The following is a 21,848-nucleotide window of genomic DNA, read 5'->3' on the forward strand; positions in this document are numbered from 1 at the left end:
GCTTTTCCCAATCTCAATCACTTAATTCAAGTGCCTTCCCTCTGTTGATATTTCTTATTTATCCTATAATTATTTATTTGGACATAGTCATTTGGATATTTTCTCCTCCATTAGATTGTGAGTTCCTTGAGAAGAGACTATCTTTTGCCTTTATTTGCATAGTACAATCCTTAGCATAGTGCCTGGCACATAGTAAGTGCTTAATATGTGCTTAATCCTTATTGATTGCCTTTTGATTTGATTATTTTTTATTTGACTATTGATTAACTACTTATTGTTTGACTGACAACAGCTGAACAGAAGACAGAAAAGGAAAAATCACGTGATTGGTCTAAAAATAGAGAATTGGTGATGTATTAGTTTTAAATATTAGCTCCTAAATCTAGCACTTAAAATTCTCTAATTCTTTAACCACCCTATGTTAGACTTTCATTATCTCATGTCAGAATTATAGAAACTTATTCTTACCTGGTTTATCTCATTTATTCCACCTTAATGTGTACCAAAGCTAGATTAAATATTCTATAGAATCACTTTTTCTTATCTAAAACTCTCTACAAAAAACATGTCCAAATTCCTTAGAAGGACATTCTGAGTCCTTCATAATTGAATTCCTATCTTTTTTCCCCCCAGCTTTCTCTCTGACTAGAATAGTCTTTCCTTTGGATAACAAATTATCCATCTCAGTTTATCAAAGTTCTAGCCATACACACTTTGGAGGTGTGCTAGACACAGCTCCTACCTGTGACAACCAATTTTTAAATTCTTACTGTGAGCATTTGTGCCCCAGAAATCAGCAAATACTACAAATCAAGACTTGATTAATAAATCAAGTTTGATTAACTATCTAGACTTAAGAAAATGATGGATACAATAGTGATGCAGAGTAATTTTTACAGTGTTTTGTGTGTTTTAAGAGAGGTGGTTGTTAAACATTCACCAGCACCTCCCTGGCACTAATCCAGTGTTGGTGGAGTGATGAAATGATCTTGTCTCCTGAATTACCATTTCAAAATTTCTACTCAATTAATCTTTTCAACAGGAATGACTAGAAATCTTTTGTTTTATTAAAGGCCCATTTTTCCCTCTATAACATTATGCTGAATTTTCTGATTATTCTTTATTGAAAGCCTTTATCTTTTGCTTTTTGAAATATCAAATTTCAAGTTCTTCTACCATATGGCAGCTACAAAGTCTTGTGTGATTCATCTGTGGCTCCTTTGTACTTGAACTCTTTCCTTCTTTTTGTCTGCTTGCAGCAGTTTTGGATTTGAGCTATGACATTCCTAGGAATTTTTAGTTTCAGGATTCTTTTAGGTGAATTCTTTCTATTTTAATTTTGCTTTCTGGCACATAGTAGGCCCTTAATAAATGTTTTTGATCGATTTGTTCTAAAAGATCTGCCAAGTTTTCTTTAATGATTTCTTAAAATATGATATAAAAGCATTTTCTCAGGTCATTATTTTCCGAAAGTCTAGTGATCGTTAAGTTCTTTCTCCTTGGCCATTTTTCCAGGTTAGCTGTTTTTGATAATATATACCCTACAGTCTCTTTTTTTAAATGTTTTATTTAATTTTTTTGTTTTCTTGTAGAGTCATTGTTTTGTATTTTCCCATTCTAATTTTCATGAAGTTCAATTATTAGGAAAGATATACTATTATCTGTTCTAAGGTATTAATTCTTTTATTTTTTTCCCTCCCTTGCTACCCCATTTTATATCTCTTGCCTCATTTCTTTGCTTACTCTTATAGTCCTTTGAGCAAGATTATTTATTTTTCTGAAGCTCTACTTGGATTTATTGTGATATTATTCTCTTATTCTGGGTTTACTACTTGGTTACCTCTTTGTCCACAACATTTGTTTGTTGTGTTGAGCATTTTCTTTTGTTTATTCAAATCTGCATCTTAAGTTTTTGGATTGGAGAATTGTGTTCTGCTCCCATATTCCTGGGTGGCATAGGTTTGTGTCACTTTATTCTCAGTTCAGCAGCTAAGATTAAGCTCTCCCTTCTGCAGAAATTCTCTGGCTTTGTCCCCCTAGTTTAGTTTAGGTCCATGCTGCCTGGATGTTGGATTGAACAAGCACTGCCTAGATTCTGATTTGGCCCTGTATTACTACAAATGGGGTCCCTGGGTTTGCCTGTGCTAAAAACTGCTCAGCCTGGCTTGTTTTGTACTGGGGAATGGTCTGGCCAGACTTCTACCATGGATGTGGCCCTTGGGTCCCCACATGCTGGATGGTACTTTTACCCTGCTTTCTGCTGAAAATGAAAACCCTGGTTTGCCCTGTACTGGAAGCTGCTCTGTTCCTTTCTTCTGCCCCAAATTCTGGGGTTGGCGTACACTTGGCACTTTTATGACACTGAGTCCTGCCCTAGCCCTTTCTTATACTAAGAGTGCTACCCAGATTCAGTCTCTTGTTGTTCACACACATCACCTTCCACTTAACCTAACTTGTCTCTATTCCAATAAATATTTAATAACTATGCAAAGTGTATGCAAAGTATTCTGTTAGGCACTGGGATACAAAGATGAAAAAAAGCAAAATCACAACATCTTCATACTAAAGGACCTTACTATTTGGAGGGGAGGCAAAAGGAAATGACAAGTAGGCTACATGGTACAATGTAATAGGAACAAAAAAGGATGCAAAAATGCTACCTGAGACAATCTGGGGAGATAGAGTTCACATTTGACTTCTTTTCATAGAGAATCATAGATTTAGAGTTGGAAGATCACAGGCATCATCTAACCTAAACCTTATTCTGCAGATAAGAAAATTGAGAAGTTAAATTATTGGCCTTAGGCCACATAGACAGAAAGAAGCAGAGCCCCGTAGTTGAACCCAGGTCCTCTGATTACAAAATCAGTGCCCCTGATACTTTACCACACTCATGCATTTATGTGGCACTTATGAACCACATGAACTGAGAGCCTTGAAGGAAAAAAAGACTCCAACAGGTGGGCTTATGGAAGAAACACATTCCTGGCATTGGAAAAAGCAAGTTTGAATGCACAAAGAAGTAAAAGATCAATGATAAGGTCAAGAAACAACTGGTAGTCTAATTTGCCTAGAACTTTAAGTGAATCAGGAGCAGTCCTACTTATCTACCTCTGAACCAGCAGCTGGTAACACCTCCACTTCTGCTGCCTCTTCCTGTAATTGGTGAGTTCTTCCCCAAAAGTTCCACTTAAGGTACCTATAATAGCCACATTCCCATCTAACCTGGCTCATTCCATACTACATTTCTACCTTGCTTCTGCCTTTAGGTACTTATCCCATCTACCTATCTCTTTCTAGGTCTCTTTAATGTATTGTCTTTCCTGATTAGAATGGAAGCTTGAGAACAAGGATTGTCATTCTTTTTTACTTGTATTCCCCATGCTTACTACAAAGTCTGACATATCCAATAAGTATAATAAGATAAATGCTTTATCTAATTCTTTTCTAAATATTTGGAATTACATTGTGCGTAGCCTTAAGTGGCCTTCATCCCGAAGGAAATAAGAAACCATTGAAGGAGATTCGAGCAGATAAATGGAACATTTAGAACTGTGTAATGGGAAGATTATTTTAGCAGCCGTAGAAGATATATTGTAGAAGGGAGAGACTAAAAAAAAATAGGATACTATTGCAATAATTCAGCAAGAAGTGTAGGAGGGCCTGAACTACGATATTGGCCATATGAGTTGAAAGAAGCCGACAAATTTGAGACCTATTAGCAATAAAGGATCAACAGGACAACATAACTGTATGAACATGAGGCAGGAAAGAAAAGAGAGTCAAAAATGGCTCCAAGATTGTGAACCAAGGTGACTAGGAAGTTTAAAGGTAGAGAAACTAGATCAAAGCTGCACAACATACAGCCCCCCAAAGCATTTCAGGTGGCCCAGGAAAAATATAGAGGATGTAAAAGAAAGTAAAGATGTAACTAACAAGTACTTTGTCCGTGCCCCACTTAACCTGCCTTCCACTAGTCACAATTGCGCTTGCCATGTAACTTGGTGGGTGAGTTACCACTGTGCACTCTCTCCTGTTTGCCACGTGACCCATAGCAACCAACCATCATCATTCTGTCTCTAGTCTGTGACAAGAATTGTATCTTTTCACTGTGTTTTTGGTTGTTACTGGCATTAAATAGGGACAAAATGAGGGCAACCGCACAGCAACACAGCTGATGCCCACTATGCAATGTGCAGCAACAACACAAGGGCTTCTTCCCTTCCCTTGATGCGTGGCCACCCTCCTAATTACATGAGTGTCTGGTGCTCTCTCCATGGTCAGACACTTAGTTCAGTATTTCTTTGTATGTGAGCAGTTGCTATGGAGATTTTTTTATTTTAACATTAAAGTTTTGGGGTGACTTTGTAAAATGGGTGATAAAAAGAAATAGAAGATTGAATCAGAATATAGAGTGTTTAATCTGGAGTGGACAAATAGATACTTGTTTACTCATATGAGAGACAAAATATTGTGCCTTGTTTGCCGAGAAATAATAGCCATTCTGAAGGAATACAATCTTCATCACCATTTTGCATCAAAACATCGTGACTTAAGCAATTTGGACATCAATGAAAAACAAATTAAAGCACCCAAATTGTTGAAAAATCTCAGCGGGGAATAGTGGTTTTTCAAGAAAGTAAACAAATTCAGAAAATAGGTGGCTACTAAGGTTAGTTTTCAAATTTCTAAAGAAATTGTGCTGTTGAGAAGTCTTTTGCTGAAGGTGACTTCATAAAGAAGAGTTTGCTGATTGCAGTTTCTGGATTATGTCCCAACAAAAAAAAAGTGTTTTTAAGAATATAAGTTTGTCCTTTATAACAGTGCAGCAAAGAGTAGCTGATGATAAACTAGTTGCTGACAAGAAGTGTAATACATCCCATTAACTAAATGTAAACAGTAAGAAAACCTGAAAAATATATTAAAACTTGTACCACTTAGCACGGTAATTTTTTTTTAATAAAATAAATGTGATTTCATGAAAAACAAAAATCTCAAGTAATAAGTATAATTAATTGATATTAATTGATATTTCCCTTTTTTAATATGGTTTATTTACAAAATAGTTGAATCATTAATTATACCTTTACTTGGAAAGTGAGCGGCTAAAAATCTATCTGCAGCCCAAAGAAGTTTAACCTATTTTAATTTTGGCCCCTACCTACTGTCAAGTTGTGCAGATCTGGACTAGATGGATGGTGGCATCTTCCATAGAAAAAAAGAACTCTGAGAGTAAAAATGAGTTAAGGAGGAAAACAGCTTGTTCTATTTTGGGGACAAATTCAATTGAAGTCAATTGTAGAGCATGTAATTTATATCCTATTTACAAAATACTTAATGCGTTTTTATTGTAGTCAATTATGCAAGCATTTTACATATACTAAATTGTAAGTGCCTTAAGGGAAGATTTTGTTTTTTTCTCAAAAAAATTATATTTTTTCAGTTAGCAAAAATCCACCTTCTCCCCCTCTCACCCTAGCTGACATTGAGAACAAAAGAAAGGACTTTAAAGTCACATGAGCAACAAGATGACAGACTAGACATTTTCTCTGATCCCCATTATCTCTCAGACCTCTCCAAAATAGAAATTATGCACCAAAAATAAAGCAATATCAGCTGTTTCCATTGTCTAGGACACCCGAAATCCAAAAGAAGGTTAAAAAACAGAAACAAATCAACACCCAGGAACTGATACCCAGTGACTCTGGGTTCACCCAGCAACCATCCCCCACCTCCCAGGCTGGTGTGGAGCCAGAGAACTAAAAACAGAAGGAGCAGACAGCTTGACAGGATAGAACACCTTCCATGTGAGGAGCTGTGCAGCACTTCACCAAGCCTGAGGGAAAGAGCACAACATCCACCTGGAGCCATTTCTGGCCATCCAAAGGTCAACTGAGGCAGAAACATAGGTTGGTTAATTGAGATGCAGCCTGCAAGGAAAACACAATCAGAGGGGAAAGAGTCAGGAAGCAGATGATAAGGAAAATAAGGGAGAGGACTAAAAGTACCAAAGATTTCAGAAAGTAGAAATCTGAAAGACTTTGAACATAAACAAATAAATCAACAGGAAAAAGGAACAACAGAAGGAAATACGGCCTCCACATCCAGTAAGCAAGTTCAGGCATCAGTGAATAAATACTGCAAAATAAAGGAGGATGATCCAGCATATCTACATACGACAATTAAATTTGTCATTTGCCAGAAAATTCATGTACTAATACAGTTTACTGTAACAATAACAAAAACATCTTAAATAACAACAGTACAGTGTTGGACTTTTTGTCAGAAGAGTTTATGTTCAAATCTAGTCTTTCATGCTTAATCCCTATGTGATCATGGACAAGACAATGAACTACTCCGAGCCTCAGTTCCTTTTTGTGTAAAATGGAGGTGACAAAATCTGTAGTACCTACCTCAAGATTGTTGTGAAGTTCAAAGGTGATTTTGTACATAAAATACTTTGCAAATTTTTAAAAAGCTACATAAATGCTAATTAGTAGTAGTCAAAATTCTGTGTTAAAAAGCATTTCATTTTCACACATTCAAAATTCCTTCTCCACAATATATATCACATTTATCTATTAAGATCTTACCAGATATCTTGTTGCATGATGCAACAACAGATATAATTTGTTCGACAGTACTCTGCTTATTAGCATAAACTAAGCCATAAAGTAAGAAAACATATATCGGTCAGTATCACAAAGGATATTCTATGCAAAATCCAAAGGGAAAATGGATTCCCCATAGATGATTTATTCTTCCAAATTTTCCTGTGTAAATGAACTGTGATGTTTGCATGAAGACCTATACAAAGCACAATAAATCCGCAGTCACTCAAAAGAGATTGACTTAACAAACTACAGGGGAAAAAAAACTAAATGAATGTCTATTGTCTTCAACATAGCATGCAATTGTATAGGCAGACGATTGATTTAATCTATCACTTTATAGATTTTGATTAGGTACTGTAGCTGTACAATGAGCTAGGAATTAAGAGGAAGAAAAATAACTAGATTACATTTGAGAAATACTACAGCACTTTTAGTGTTGCTAAACTACTCCATGACTAAAATCCCATCTTTTTAATTCTAACATCTGCTCAGTAACAAGATACAGCTGCAGATCATGGTAAAAACATTACCTCCAAAGAATAAAAATTTCAAATGATCAAACAGACAATGAAGAAATTGTACCCAAAGGAAAATGCTGGACAGATATATATAGGCTTCAAAATTTTATCAACCATTTATGGGCAAGAATAGATATAAAAGATAGCATGGAGGAAATAGGTGATCAGAAAAGGAGGTGATCAGTTATGTAGTAAGGGCTAAGAACAGTAAACAGATAACCTGAATGATGCACTGGCCTCCATGAAATATTAAAATACCTGAAGGCCTTGGAACATGTTGGGTAGCAGCTGAATGATGCAACGAATAGAGCATTGGGTCTGGAGTGAGGTAACCTTGAATTCTGATTTGGCTTCAGACATTTTCTAGCTATGTGATCCTGGGTGGGTCAATTAGTGAATTTGCCTCATTTTCCTAAACTATAAATGGGGATAGTAATAGCATCTATATCCCAGGGTTGTTGTGAGGAAAGTGAAAAAAGTGTTTAGCATAGCGCCTGAAAGAACATGGATAAGAATTATACAAAATAGGAAGGTAAGAATGACTTGTATGGGACCATGGATCTTTGAAGCATATATATTAAAAAATACTAACACTTTCTTAGAACGATGAAGCAATAAATTTGCATTTATGTATACATTAGTTGTTAGTAATCAGTTGACTGCCTATACTTGAGATCAAATATTTTTCTACAAAGAGAAACAGTGCTTTTCTATTTGCTAGCTTTTAGCACAGTTTATTATACTGTTAAGAGATAGATACATTTTACCAGGGGTGGGCTCGAGCCAGCTTGTTAGCTTCTGAGAGCCAACCATTAAACCTTCACTCTGAGTATTTACACCACAGAAATCAACGAATACTATGAAACAAGACAATTGTTTTGTTGATTGTCTAGACTTAAGAAAATGATGGAGAAAATAATTAATAATGCAATTATTAATGAAATAATGATGAATAATAATGAAATTAAATTAATAATGCAGATTAAACTTTAAAATATGTTGTGCATACTTTTTTTGGAGAGCCAATTGTTAAATATTCACCAGAAAATCTTGCATCTTATAATTCTCATCATTCTGAAATCTTGAACAATGCTTGTTGTCTTGACTTGAACAAAACAAAAAGGTCATTGTGTCACTTTAGTTCAACTATAAAATAGGTTCGCTTTTGTTCAGCTATAAAATTTATATAAAACATAAATTGCTATAGCCAACTGCTTTTAAAGATTCAGTTTAAACTACATTCATTTTATTTCTTCTGATTATAAATAGCATTATAACTGTATGTTCCAACTTGCACTTCCTAAATCCAAATATTCCCACAAACATACATTCCAAATTGCTTTAACTTCTCTTAGTTTTTGGTATTACCTATTTCAGCAACTCCCACCAAAGTATCAATATCTTTCTGATTCCTCTAAATTAAAAATAATTTTTTCTACCAATTCTATAAAATAATAAGAAAGACATAGTAGTGACAAAATATTTAAACAAAGCTTTCCTCCTCTGTAATTTAGTTCAAAACTATGATGCCATCACATGCATTTTAAAATGTAGGCTTTGGGAGCCTTGGCACAATCCATAAGTAAAATAAAAATGTAAGTTTGCTATCTTAAAACAATTACCCTAGATTTTACTCCTTTATTTCCTGTATCATAGGGATACTGGTTTTTTCCTGACTGGAATAACTTTAGGCCTACAAAAAAGATAACACAATACAAGATAAATTCCTTCTAAAAACCTCCAGAATTATAGGTTATATGTTAAACACAGAATTGTTTTTGAAAGACCCTTCTTTGAGACCATTCTGTTTATTCTGGATCAAATATTAGTTTTCATTCCTTAGAGTCAATGTGAGAACCTGGACATTCCTGCGATTTTGTTGATTATAGAGAAATCCAGGTGCAGAATTGATGTGAAGGCTAGTACCTTCTCTTCAAGTGATAGTCTTAGGGAGTCTTAGAGTTGCCTTGAGCGCTAAAAGGTTAAGTGGCTTACTCAAACTCACACAACCTATGTATGTCACAAGTGAGACTCGAACACAGGGCTTTCCATCTGTGAAGCCAGCTCTTTATCCATCATGCTAAATTACCTCTCTAGGGTCAATGTAAGAAGGCATAAATTAATTTTAAGAGGTCTTCCAAAAATCATTTAGGCATGTATTTTGTTATTCTCATGTATACTCATTATTACTGTAGATTATTAAATAAAGGCAATTAGGGTGGAGAGATGGATGGAGTGCTGGACTTGGAATCAGGAAGTTTGAATTTGAATCCTATCTCAGATATTTACTAGTTTCGTGATCCTGGCCAAGTCTTAACCACTCTCAGCCTCAGTTTCCTCATCTGTCAAATGTAACCTTATTTCATAGGGTATGGTAAGGGTCATATATAGAGTTCTTTGCAAACCTTAAAGTACCATGTAGGTGCTAGTTGTTGTTATAGTAAAAATTCACACAACTATAATTTACTTGAACACTTTGGAACACATACCAAGGCAAGGCCCTTGCTTTAATTGCTCAATTACTGCTTCATGCAATGCAAGCTGATATTCAAGATTATGTCATCCTTCAAAAAAAATAGAACTTGAAAGTGATTTTAAATACAAAAACTCAGTCTGGAACTTTGTTTTAGGAAGCATCTTTTAATTTCAGGGGATTGTCTACATTTTGCTTATACTTAAATTTAAGAAATTAATTTTAGACTGTCCAGCTATGCTTGTTACCAGATTTATAATGATATATTGTTTTATCTCTTGATAATATTGCAGAAGGATAAATGAAATGTCAGGTTGGGAAAGGATTTCCCTTTCACCCTCACCCCACTTCCCCAAAAGAACCTTGTAAATCACACCCTGTTTACAATGCTAAACCAAAACTAAGGTTTGGGAGTCATTTCATTGTATTTTTTTCTGGCAGCTAAAAGTTGTGTATTTATTTATGGAAGTTATTTTTTAACAAGTTCATTGCCTTTACTTAAGACCAAAGCTCTTTGAACCAATTGGTGGGAAAAGTTTACATCATTAAAAGAAGGTCGATTTTGGATTCAGGAAGCCTTATAGTCAAATCCTGCATCTGACATATTCTATCCGTTTGACTATGGGCAAGGCACTTAGCCACTCCATGACTGAGACAACAGGGGAAGGTGTTTTCCCAACAGGAATTCTTCTGTAATAATAAAACTACATGGGTCTGGAATTGTTTTTAAACTCATAGCTAGCAAACCTTGTGTTGAAAATGTCCAGTTATAAAGTTAGATGTCAAAGTACTAAAGCCCTTATGTGTACCTTAGTTTAGAGGAAGAACATTAGACTAGAACTGGATTCTATATCCAACTCATTGCGTGGTTGTCCTAACCCTTCTCTAGGCTTCAATCTCTCCATTTGTTATATTGGATTAGATAATTTATAAACAGCTCATGATTCTAACTTGTTCAGTGGAACTCCATGAAATCAATATTATTGTAGAATAAGCAATGTGTATAAAGAGCTGCCACTAATATACAATTTATATAATTTTTATAAGATACTGAAGTCAGAAAATATTATGACTTTTTTCAAAGAGAGAAGTTGGTACCTATTTTCAGCAATGCAATGATACAAGACAATCCCAAAGTACTAATAATGAAACATACTATCTGCCTTCAGAGAAATAACTTATATTGTGTGAATATAGAATGAAGCATGATATTTTTCACTTTATTTCTTTCATTCTTTTTCTTTTACTTGAGTCTTTTTGTACAAAATTACTAATATGGAAATGTTTTACATGATTACTTATGTATAACCTATATCTGAACCCTTACCATCTCAGAGAGGGGGGAAGGTAAGGATGTAGGGAGGGAAGGATAGAATTTAGAACTCAAAACTTTAAAAAAAAACTGTTAAAAATTGTTTTAACATGCAATTGGGGAAAAACAAAATATATTAAATTTCAAAAAAAAAAGAGAGGTTGGTATAATTTTCAGTGAATCAAGTATGTTTGCAGTGACAGCTAGCTTTTCCAAATAGTCTAGAGTAAAATTTTAAATAGTTTCAGATTTTTAAAAAATGGACCATAAAGTAAAATTGCACTTTGAAAAATACCAACCAAAAAGACAGTGTGTCTTCAACCACAGCCAGAAATAAAAGAAATAAAGTAGCGTTCGCCTGATAAGTTCACCTGATAACTAGAAGGCTGGCAACTGCCTCAAAAATAAAGTGTGATGATTCAAAGGAATCAAAAAAAAAGACTTTAATTCAAATACTTGTTGATTGATAGAAGACAAATGTCAAGTTGATCTGGAGTTGGAAATGGGTTCATAATCTCAATCAATCTTAGTTTCACTAATAAATATTTTTTTCTTTTTTTAGGCTAACTTTACCATTTACTGCTTACCATGAGTGACATGAATCAATGTATTACATAAACATGTACATTCGCTTATGTGAAACTAACAGAAAATTTTGCTTTCTATCACTATGACACACATTGTATCCTGAGTAGGCCCTGGAGAAGATTAGGAAAGAGGCTTCCTTGCTATAAGAAGAGTTATTGTGTTGTTACACCTTTTTATATTACTATTATTGCTTAGAAAGTAGTGAAAAATCAGTACTAATACTGATTTTTAGAAAACAAAAAATAATTTCCTATGATTTTTTAAATTTCCTAACATATAAAAAATTTGACATAATGTATGTATATATAAATATATATATATACATATTATACAGAATCAAGTGATCATAGAAATAGAATGAAAACCAACCTTAAAATTCTTGCTGTGGCATTTCGTCTTTTAACTCATGATTTATATAATTTCTTGCATTCTGTTGGGATTTCTAAAAAAATCTCATCATATAAAATCTGATACAAAGATATTATGAATGTAAGTGGTTTTTTAGTACTTAAAAAAAATACAAAGAAAGCTTTGAAAAGTAGGAGAAATATTTATATACAAAATCACAAGATTGAAGGAAGGACAACATACATTAAAAATGCATGATTATAGGAACATTCATTGGCAAAAATTGAACTGTTAACAAAACTTATAATGATGGTTCATTAAAAATATCAACAGAATACTTCTGTTCTCAACCTTTTATTAAAGTAAGCAAAATGAGCTATTGTAGAGGAGGAAAAAATTGAAATTTTTAAAAGATGTTTGAATTATGTTAATCCACAAGTATTTATAAACTATTTAGCAGTTTATATTTAGCAATAGTTCTTCATTTTACTCACATAGAAGCAAACTATAATGAATAAATTACAAATTTATAAACATAACACAGTATTCTTAAAATTTTTCTTTATAAACATAGCCCTACATGTTATCAATATGTCTACTTTTTCCTACTACTCCTAGATCATTATTTTAACAAATTTTTTAAATAAACTGCCATATTGCATGATGATCAACTGTGAATGACTTAGCTATTCTCAATTAAATGATCCAAGACAACTCTGAAGGATTTATGAAATATGCTATCCATCCCCAGAGAAAGAACTGGTGGAGTTGAATGGAGATCAAAGAATATTTTTTAAACTTTTTTTTAATTTGGTCTCTTTTTTCTTTCACAACGTGACTAATATAGAAATATATTTTGCATGATTGTACAAATATAACCTATATCAAATTGCTTGCCTTTTGATGGGGGGGGAGAAGGAGAGAATTTTGAAGTCAAAATTTTTTAAAAAGCCAAATGTTAAAAATTTGTTTTACATGTAATTGGGGGGAAAATAAAATACTAAATAAATATTTTTTAGAAATAAATTACCACCCACTTTGAGTCTTATTTTTTTCTTTGATTTATCACGCTTTTTAAAAAATGAATCTCATTGCTATAACTACTGCTACTAATAATAATTAGCATTTATATAGCGCTTAAGGATTGATTGCAAACCACCATATTTATATCATCTCATTGCTTTTATTTTTCCCTTTTTACAGATGATGACTGAAGATGAGATAGGTTTATTAGCTTACCCTGGGTCGCACAACTATTAAGTGTCTGGAGTAGGATTTGAACTTGTCTTCCTAACTCTGAGTCCAGCACTCCTATCCCCTCAGCCACCTAGCTACTGCTAAAAGTACTAACAGTCTACTGCCAGCTACTTCTCTAATACATTAATAGTGGAGTCTAAGGAATGTGATAATTCTCTACACATAATCTGTTAGATATAATACAATATTCCAAAGACTATAGCCTATAAACTAATAGACTATAAACTATTCATGTAGAATGTAAGATATGAAAATGTTGTTCCACCAATAATGTTTATGGTAATGGACATTGCTTTGGGTTAGTTGAAAAATATTTCTGATTAACAGATTAAAACTTTCCAATGTATAGAATATGCTTCCATACTATGTAAGAAATTTTATATTTTAATATTAATTTGAACTTCTTCACATAGTAATGAATTTTTACTAAGTCCATACCTCAATCTTAGTACAACAGCAACAACAAAAACCCTACTATTCACTGGTTTAGATAATATTGGACTATTAATTACATTCTAAATTTTATTGTTTTAAGTAAAATCTTAATATAATATATTTTATAGGATCCATGAGGTCAATATGTATTTGGAACAGTAAATAGATGTTCTCTCATTCAAGTATCAAAATAGATGTTATTACAAAACAGTGGGTGAGAAATAAACTTGACCCTAATGAATTAGGTGGTAGTTAATTACTAATTACTAGGAGAGATCACATTTGTGATCAAGAAGAAAAGCCACTAGATTTGAAGTCAGAATACTCCAGTTCAAATCTGAGCTCTGCCATTTACTGCCTGTAGGACTTTGGGCATATCCCTTGAGTTTCAAGTTTCTTCCTAAGCATCACAGGGATAGGGTAATACAGATGATTTTTATCTTTTTTCCTTTTTACCTTTTCAACTACAAATCTATTATGCTATAAAGAGTGTGCATGATCATAGGAAGTTGGAAGGGGCCTAAGAGTCCATCAAGTCCAAACTCTTCATTTTACAGATTAGGAAACTGTAACAGAGAGGTTAAATGACTAAGTTGTGGTCTGTCACACTGGGTGTAAGTGACATTCAGAATTTTAATAGAGGGTATCTGACTCCAGCCACTGCTGGATTTTTTTTTCTTTCCATTACACTATTGGATGAAGGAAGAAAGGGAGGAGGAAGAAGGGGAAGATAGATAATGTGAAGTCTATCTATCTGTCTTGAAACTATTAAAAATTTAGAACAAGATACTTAGTCTTATGGGGCCACTAGATGGTGAAGCCTGGAATCAAGAAGATTCCTCTTTCTGAGTACAAGTCTGGCCTTGGATACAGCTAGTTAGCTGTGTGACCCTGGGCAAGTCACTTAACCCTATTTGCCTCAGTTTCCTCATCTATAAAAATGAGCTGGAGAAGGAAATGGCAAACCACTCCAGTATCTTTGCCAAGAAAACCCCAAATGGGGTTGTGAAGAGTCAGACACCACTGAAAAGACTGAGCAACAACCACTTGGTCTTCTGCATAAGCATGTGGGTTGTATGTAAAAGAAGTCTGCAGAAGACAGCAGTAGGACAATCATGTAGCTTAAAGAAAACTTTCTTTCAACCAAGGAAGAATGGTAAGGATGGAATCACCCTTACTGTCAGATGAAAAAAGAACCAAATATTTTACTGACAAACCATCCATTATATTGCCCTGCTGGGAGATTTTTTACCTTATGCAAATAAACAGAGACTTTATATTTCCCTTACCATACTGACCAAATCTATTGAATATTTTTATGCTGTATTTTGGGCTACTACTCTTTTTCCATCCCATCCTAGCAAGCTTCTCAAATCACTCTCCATTCCTTGTGATGGGAAAAGGTAGTGAAAAAGGGAAACTTTTCTTTATCCCTTGAATTGTGTGTTGGCTTGTCCAAAGGAAGAAAACTTACTTTTCTATCTCTGACATCCCTATGAGGTCAGAAGTGATGGATCACACACACACACACACACACACACACACGAACAAACTACTACGTGAAGGTAGGAACCTCAAAGCTATATGCGGCCATATGTGGCATTTTGACTGAATCCAAATTTCACAGAACAAATTCCCTTAGTAAAAGGATTTGTTCTGTAAAACTACAACTCAGTCAAAAGACTGCACCCAAGGACCTAGAAGGCCACATGTGGCCTCAAAGCCCCAGGTTCTCCACCCCTGTTCTAATCCAATCATTCTCATTTTAAGAGTGAAGAAACTGGCCTAGGAAGGTTGTCATACAAGTAGCAAGAAACAGAAGCAGAAGTGAAACCCAGATCCTCTAACTCTAAAGGAAGTGTTCTTTCCATCATACCACGCTAACTGCAGCCTCAAGCAGCTTTTGGTCTTCTCCTCAATTTGTGCCCAGAGTGGACGTCTACTGTTACTGAGCTGCCTTAACTAGAGTTAAGTAAGCTAAGAGCCTTCAGAAAGTGGAAACCGCTGTTTTCCCATCATTATCCAAACATGCCAGTGCTCACTGAGTTAAAAACGCAGCTCAGGCTTTCACCCCCAGGCATCCATCCTCAGGTCCCAGCCCCAGCGGGACTGGAGAGGAAGGGAGGGAAGGAGGAAGAGAGAGTGGTCATCTCTAGTCCTTACTCCACCCCCCACTCCCGTCCTCTGGTCTTAACCTGCGGTCCTCATTCCGACCCTGGGACCCCCTGTCCCAATCTTGTTTTCTCACTCAAACTGCTTTAGTCCCACTCCAGCCATCTGTCAAAACTTTTTTCTTGCTCTTACTACTTCGGGGTGGTGGGGAAGGAAAGAAAGCGGTAGGGAGGAGGTAATGGAGAGGGGAAAGGGATTGACATGGCTTAACTGACCACCCAGCATGTTGTGGGTAGAAAGGAAAAGTTAAAGAAGAGGGTGAGAAGAGAGACAAGCAGGACTTACCACCGGAAGAGTGGAGACCTGGACAGAGTGAAAAGCGGAGATGCAGCTGCAGCCGCCCAGAGAAGCATTGTGACTGCAGCCAAGGCGCGGGCCGGTGGGTTTTGAGGGGTTGGGTGGGGGAAGTATTGGCCCTGGGCTCAATGAGTCTCTTTCTTTCTCCGATCATGGATGAATGCAACTACCCAGACTCTCAACTCTTATTACCAAACTGTAACTTCCAGGGACGGGTGTGTGTGTGTGTGTGTGTGTGTGTGTGTGTGTGTGTGTGTGTGTGTGTACCCAAGTGTATTGTACATGTGACAACTTGTTATATGCTCTATTAATAGATCAGAAGAAGAAAAAAATGTAACTCAAAAATCTTCCAAATAAGAGTAGTGAATCTTTTTATCTCTGAAAGGGCTAAGAAAGACAAGAAAGACAGTCTGAAACTGAAGTCAAAATTGAAGGTTTGAGAGGAAGGGGAAGTGGGGGAAATAAAGGTGTGGGAAGCAGAAAGAAGAGGTGTTGACTAATACTAGTGTTATATGATTTGTCTAATTAAGCCTGGATTTCTTCAGTCTAAATGGAAATCATCAGAAAATAAAGTACCCTGAATACCTGAACATAAAGTCCAAAAAAAATTACAATTTTTTAAAATGTCAATACAAATGAAAAGAAGCAGAAAAGAAAAAAAAACTAATTTCAATAGGATAAACTATAACCATCTCTTTTTACAGATGACAGTATCCACAAAAGGACTGATGGTAGGGGGAGAAATGAATGTAAATGTTTTCCTTGGAGAAGGAAAGGAAAAAAATATATATAGGTGTACACACACATCTACGTACATATATATATGTATATATAGAAAGTAGCTTAATGATATCAGCTTTTCTGAGAAGCAATTATGTATATGCACATCGAATTTTTTAAAATGAAAAGATAAGAAGTCAAACTATTCAGATTATGAAAAATTTCCAAAGAACTATCCTCATTTTAAAATAAATTTTAATTTTAAAAGTTCGCTTACCTATGTATCTCTTCATTCATTTTCTGGGTGACATCCATATCAATCTGGGTCATAGTCATATCAGTAGTAAAAGTTCCAGGTATTTCACATTGTCCACCTTCCTCTCCTGACCAACTGAAAAACTAGCGGTGTTGGTATCTGGACCCAAACAGCCATGAATAACTGCCAAAAAGAAGCTAAAGGGAGAAAAAGAAGGGAAGAGGAAAATTTACCACTCCTTTAATATAAAAAATAAATAAAAATAAAACTGCTTCAACTTTTAAGGCAGAGCAGCGTAATCTATTAATTGGTTACTATTAACATGCTGCTTTTTTTTTTACCTTAGTACATAGAAGTCTGATTGAGAGTGAGGAATGTTTTCAATGAAAGTAGAGTTATTTTAGCTGCAGACATGTTTACATTTCTGTGGTTTAGTCTATAACTTTCTCTTTTTCTAGCTTACGAATTCTGCTCCATGAAGCAAAGCCCTTAGCTCCCAGACATTCCAAAAAGTCTGCCAAAATAATAGAAAAAAAGAGAGAGGAAAAGCACACACACAGACCCCCAAGTCTAGGTCAAGATCAGAGTTGATTTTGAGTAGTGTGAATAGGCCTCCCTCTCCACTCTCTTTCCAGTTAAGAAAAATTTCAGGGCTCCATTTCCTGTTTGCAAGGGAAAAAAAATAAAGTGGGTCTCCATATTAACTTTTTTTCAGAATTCCTTTTCTAGGACTTATAATTCTAAAGAAACTTTTAACACTATAAATGCCAAATATCCTTGCTAATTTGAAATTCTACTGTGCCCTTTAGTTTAATAAACATTTCTTTAAAGACTAAGTAAAAAGCATTACACAGAATACTGAAGACACTGGAGGAAAAAAACCTTCCTTTTTCTAATCAAGGGTTCTTAACCTGTCTGTGGATAAATTTGAGGGGATCTATAAACATGGATACATCTTTATTTTCACTCATATCTAACTGAAAATTACCATTTCCTCCCATTGTTAATGCAGACAACAAATCACGGTAGGAATAACAAATCCTGTGACTTTGTCACAATAGAATCAGAATTTTTGTGACATTATAATTGAAAAACAATCAGATTCCAATGCGATATGTTGCTTTGTTGAAGACCACTTCAAAGTTTAATATTTTTGTTCAAATTAAGTAACAGCCTTAAAACTAATGTTTTAAAAAATAAAATTTAACTTAAATTTAACTATATTTTAGATTCAGTGTCCAGCTATATAGTGAGTTAATAAAGAATATGCATTACTATATCACAAATTTGTTTTTTTATAATTTTAAATAATTTCTTATAATTATATATCAATACATTTTTATAATTATGTATCAATATAATGTGTTTCCTTTGCAATCCTATGCATTTTATTTTACGGTACCAGACTGCTTAAAGAGAGCACGACACAGAAAAGATTAAATATGCCTACTTTAGTTGGAGAATCTCTGTCAATTTTGTAGTCCAGGTGAAATTACTTGAAAGAGTAGAAATAGCAGAGTGCTATGAAATGATGTGAATCTACAGCATCTTGGGAGTATATGGCAAAAAGATCTATTTTTGAATGACAAAAATAATAGCTACCTGGTAGGTAAAGTCAACAAATCAATAATCACTTACCACATGCCAGATAGGTGTTAACTAGACACCAGGGATACAAAGAAAAGCAAAACCAATCTCTATCCTCAAGGAATTTTTATTCTAATGAGGGAGACAACTATGTAGAACTATGTACATAGAAGATACACAAAAGTTAAACTGTACATAATCTCAGAGGGAAGATACTAGCATTAAAGTCAATTTGGAAAAGCTACTTGTGGAAGACAGGATTTGAACTTAACTAAAAGGAATCCAGGAGGTGGAAATGAAAGAGCATTCCAGGCATGGGGGTAACTAGTGAAAAGGCCCAAAGTTGGGAGATGAAGTGTCTTATTCAAGAAACAGTTTTTTTTTAAAAAGTGTTTCCAAGCCAATCAATATTTATCATTGTTGTTGTTCAGTTGTTTCAGTTGTGTCCAACTTTTCATGATCCCATTTTGGGATTTTCTTGGCAAAGATACTGGAGTGGTTTGCCATTTCTTTCTCAAGCTCATTTTACAGTTGAGGAAACTGAGGCAAACAGGGCTAAGTGACTTACCCAGGGTCATTGAACCCAGGAAGTTGAGCTCATCCACTGCACCAAGCACCTACTAAGTGCCAGGTACTGGCTTAAGTGCTAGGGATGCAAAAAGAGGTAAAAGACAGTCCCTGTTCTCAAGAAGGAGACAACATGAAAACAAAATAAATGCAAAGTAAGCTATATACAGGATAGATAGCAAATAATTAAGAGAGGGAAGGCACTGGAATTAAAAGGGTTAGGAAAGGCTTCCTATAGAGGATAAGATTTTAACTGGAACTTAAAAATGCCAAAGAGGTCAGTAGTTGGAGTGGAGGAGGGAGAGCATTCCAGAAATGGGAGACAGCCAGAGAAATAGTCCAGAGCTGAGAGATGGAGTATCTTGTTCACAGAAGAGCCAAGAAGCCAGTGTCATTGGATTAAAGAGGGAGTAAAGTGTAAAGACTGGAAAAATAGGAGGAAACTAGGTTATGAAAGGCGTTGGACGCCAAACAGAGAATTTTGTATTTGATACTAGTGGCAATAGGAAGTTACTGGAGTTTATTAAGTAAGGAAATGAGATGATCAGACCTGCACTTTAGGAAAATCACTTTAGTGGCTGAATGGAGAATGGATTAGAGTGGGGACAGAATTCAGACAGACAGACTCACCAGCAGGCTATTCCCCTAATCCAGGTGTGAAGTAACAGTGTCAGAGGAGAGAAAGAGACATATACAAAAGATGTTGCGAAGAAAAACTTGACAGGTCTTGGCAACAAATTGAATGTGGGGCTGGAGAGGTAGTGGGAGAGGGATTGGGGGAATGAGAAATAGTGAGGAATCCAGGATGATTCCTAGGTTGTAAGCCAGAGGGACTGGGAAGATGGTATTGCTCTCTATAATAATAATGTTGGAGGTGGAGGGTTCAGGGGGAAAGATAGGAAGTTCCATTTGGGGCATATTATACTTAAGATGTCTACTGGACAACCAGTTTGAGAAATCTGAAAGATGGTTAAAGATGTGAGATTAGAAGTCAGCAGAAAGTTTGGGGCAGGATAGGTAGATTTGAGAATCATTAGCAAAGAGATGATAATTAAATCCTGGGGATCTGATGAGATCACCAAGTGGAATAGTATATAGGGACAAGAGAAGAGGACCCAGGACAGAACCCCCTAAGGGACACCTATGATTAGAGAGTGTAATCTGATAGAAGATATAGGAAAGGAGACAGAGAAGGAGCAGTCAAATAGGTAAGAGGAGTACCAGGAGAGAGTAGTGTCCTGAAAACCTAGAGAGAAGAGATTATCAAGGAGAAGGTGATCAACAGTGTCAAAGGCTGCAGAGAGATCAAGAACAATGAGAACTGAGAAAAGACCATAAGATTTGGTAACTAAAAGATGATTAGTGACTTTGTAGAGAGCAGTTTGGTGGAATGATAAGGTCAAAAGCTAAATTATAAGTGGTTAAGAGAGTGAGGGGAAAGAATGTGACAGACCATCTGTTGAAGACAGCCCTCTGAGAAGTTTTGGTACAAAATGCTGAAGAGATAAAGGACAATGGTGGAGATGGAAGGTCAAGTGAATTTTTTTTTTTTGCAGGATTGGGGAGATGTGAGCATATTTGTAGGCAGTAGGAAACAAGTAGACAGGGAGAGACTGAAAATAAGTAATAGAGTGGGAATGATAGAGGGGGCAATCTGTTGGAAGAGATGGGATGGAATGGGATCACTTGAACAAGTAGAAAGGTTAGCCTTGGTAAGGAGTAAAGCCACTTCATCATGCCAGACGGGGTGAAGGAGGAGAAAGTGACAGAAAGCATCTGAGTAAGAGAGATGAGGAAGACAGGAGAATAGGAAGTTCATGATAAATGGCCTCAATTTTTTTCTGTAAAACATGTTCTCAGCTGAGAGAGTAGAGGGAAGGGGAGCCATGGAGGATGGAGGAGGGGTAATTAGGTTTGGAAGAGCAACTGTGGAGAGTTCCATAGTGAGCTGATAGGGTAGGTATAGTAGAATTGCCTAATGTCAGTGAGGGCCCAGTTGAGGTTGTGTAATATAAATGAATAGTAGATCCAGTCAGAAAAATTGCATAACTTTCTCCACTTTTGTTTAGCAGCATGTGTGTAGGAATGAAGGTAATGAACTGTGAGAGGGATCCTAAGGTAAGGCTTGGGACATACTTAGCAATACAATAAAGGGGGTAAGGATTCAAGAGATGAAGATAGTATAGAGTTGAAGTGGCTTACAAAAGGGTTAAAGTGAAGAGGAAAAGAAGAGAACGCTAGTATAGAGGAGATGGCCTAGAGGAGAAATGGAGGATCAAGAGACTGGAGGTCACAGTGTAGACAAAGAGTACAGTTTTATAAGGCAAGGCAAAGGAAGAGGGAGAAATCCAATAGATTGTTGTTGGATAAGGGGATTTTGGAATTCTTGAACATAGTGGTAATACATTTGTGAGTGACAGGAAGATTGAGTATGACCACCTTGGTGTGTCTACAGTAGGGTAAAGGAGTAGTTCAGGGGAAATGAGTAGGTTAAGGAACTTAATGGTTAGGGTCTTTAAAGGAGAGGGAATATGTATACTGAAGTCTCCTAATATGAGGGTGGGAGTAGGGAGGAGGGAAAATTATGATCCAGGAATCACAGAATCTGGGGAGGGGAGTAATGTGTAAGAAGACTACAAAGAGGGGAAGAGACCAGCTTGTGAAGGATTTTTAGAACCATACAAAGGTAATAGAGAGCCACTAA

At 35.6% G+C, this 21,848-nt stretch overlaps 1 long non-coding RNA gene across 1 annotated transcript in view; it reads right to left on the reverse strand.

Moving 5' to 3' along the window:
- Positions 1-16,078, reverse strand: part of LOC110214777 (uncharacterized) — a 29,512-nt gene extending 13,434 nt beyond the window's left edge. The window contains exon 1 of the long non-coding RNA XR_002326369.2: positions 16,003-16,078. This is a non-coding gene — a long non-coding RNA (uncharacterized LOC110214777). The remainder of the gene's footprint in view (positions 1-16,002) is intronic.
- Positions 16,079-21,848: the final 5,770 nt, after the last annotated feature.

This window comes from Phascolarctos cinereus, unplaced genomic scaffold (genome assembly GCF_003287225.1).
Source record: "Phascolarctos cinereus isolate Bilbo 61053 unplaced genomic scaffold, phaCin_HiC Scaffold_726;HRSCAF=1367, whole genome shotgun sequence".
Lineage (NCBI taxonomy): Eukaryota > Metazoa > Chordata > Mammalia > Diprotodontia > Phascolarctidae > Phascolarctos > Phascolarctos cinereus.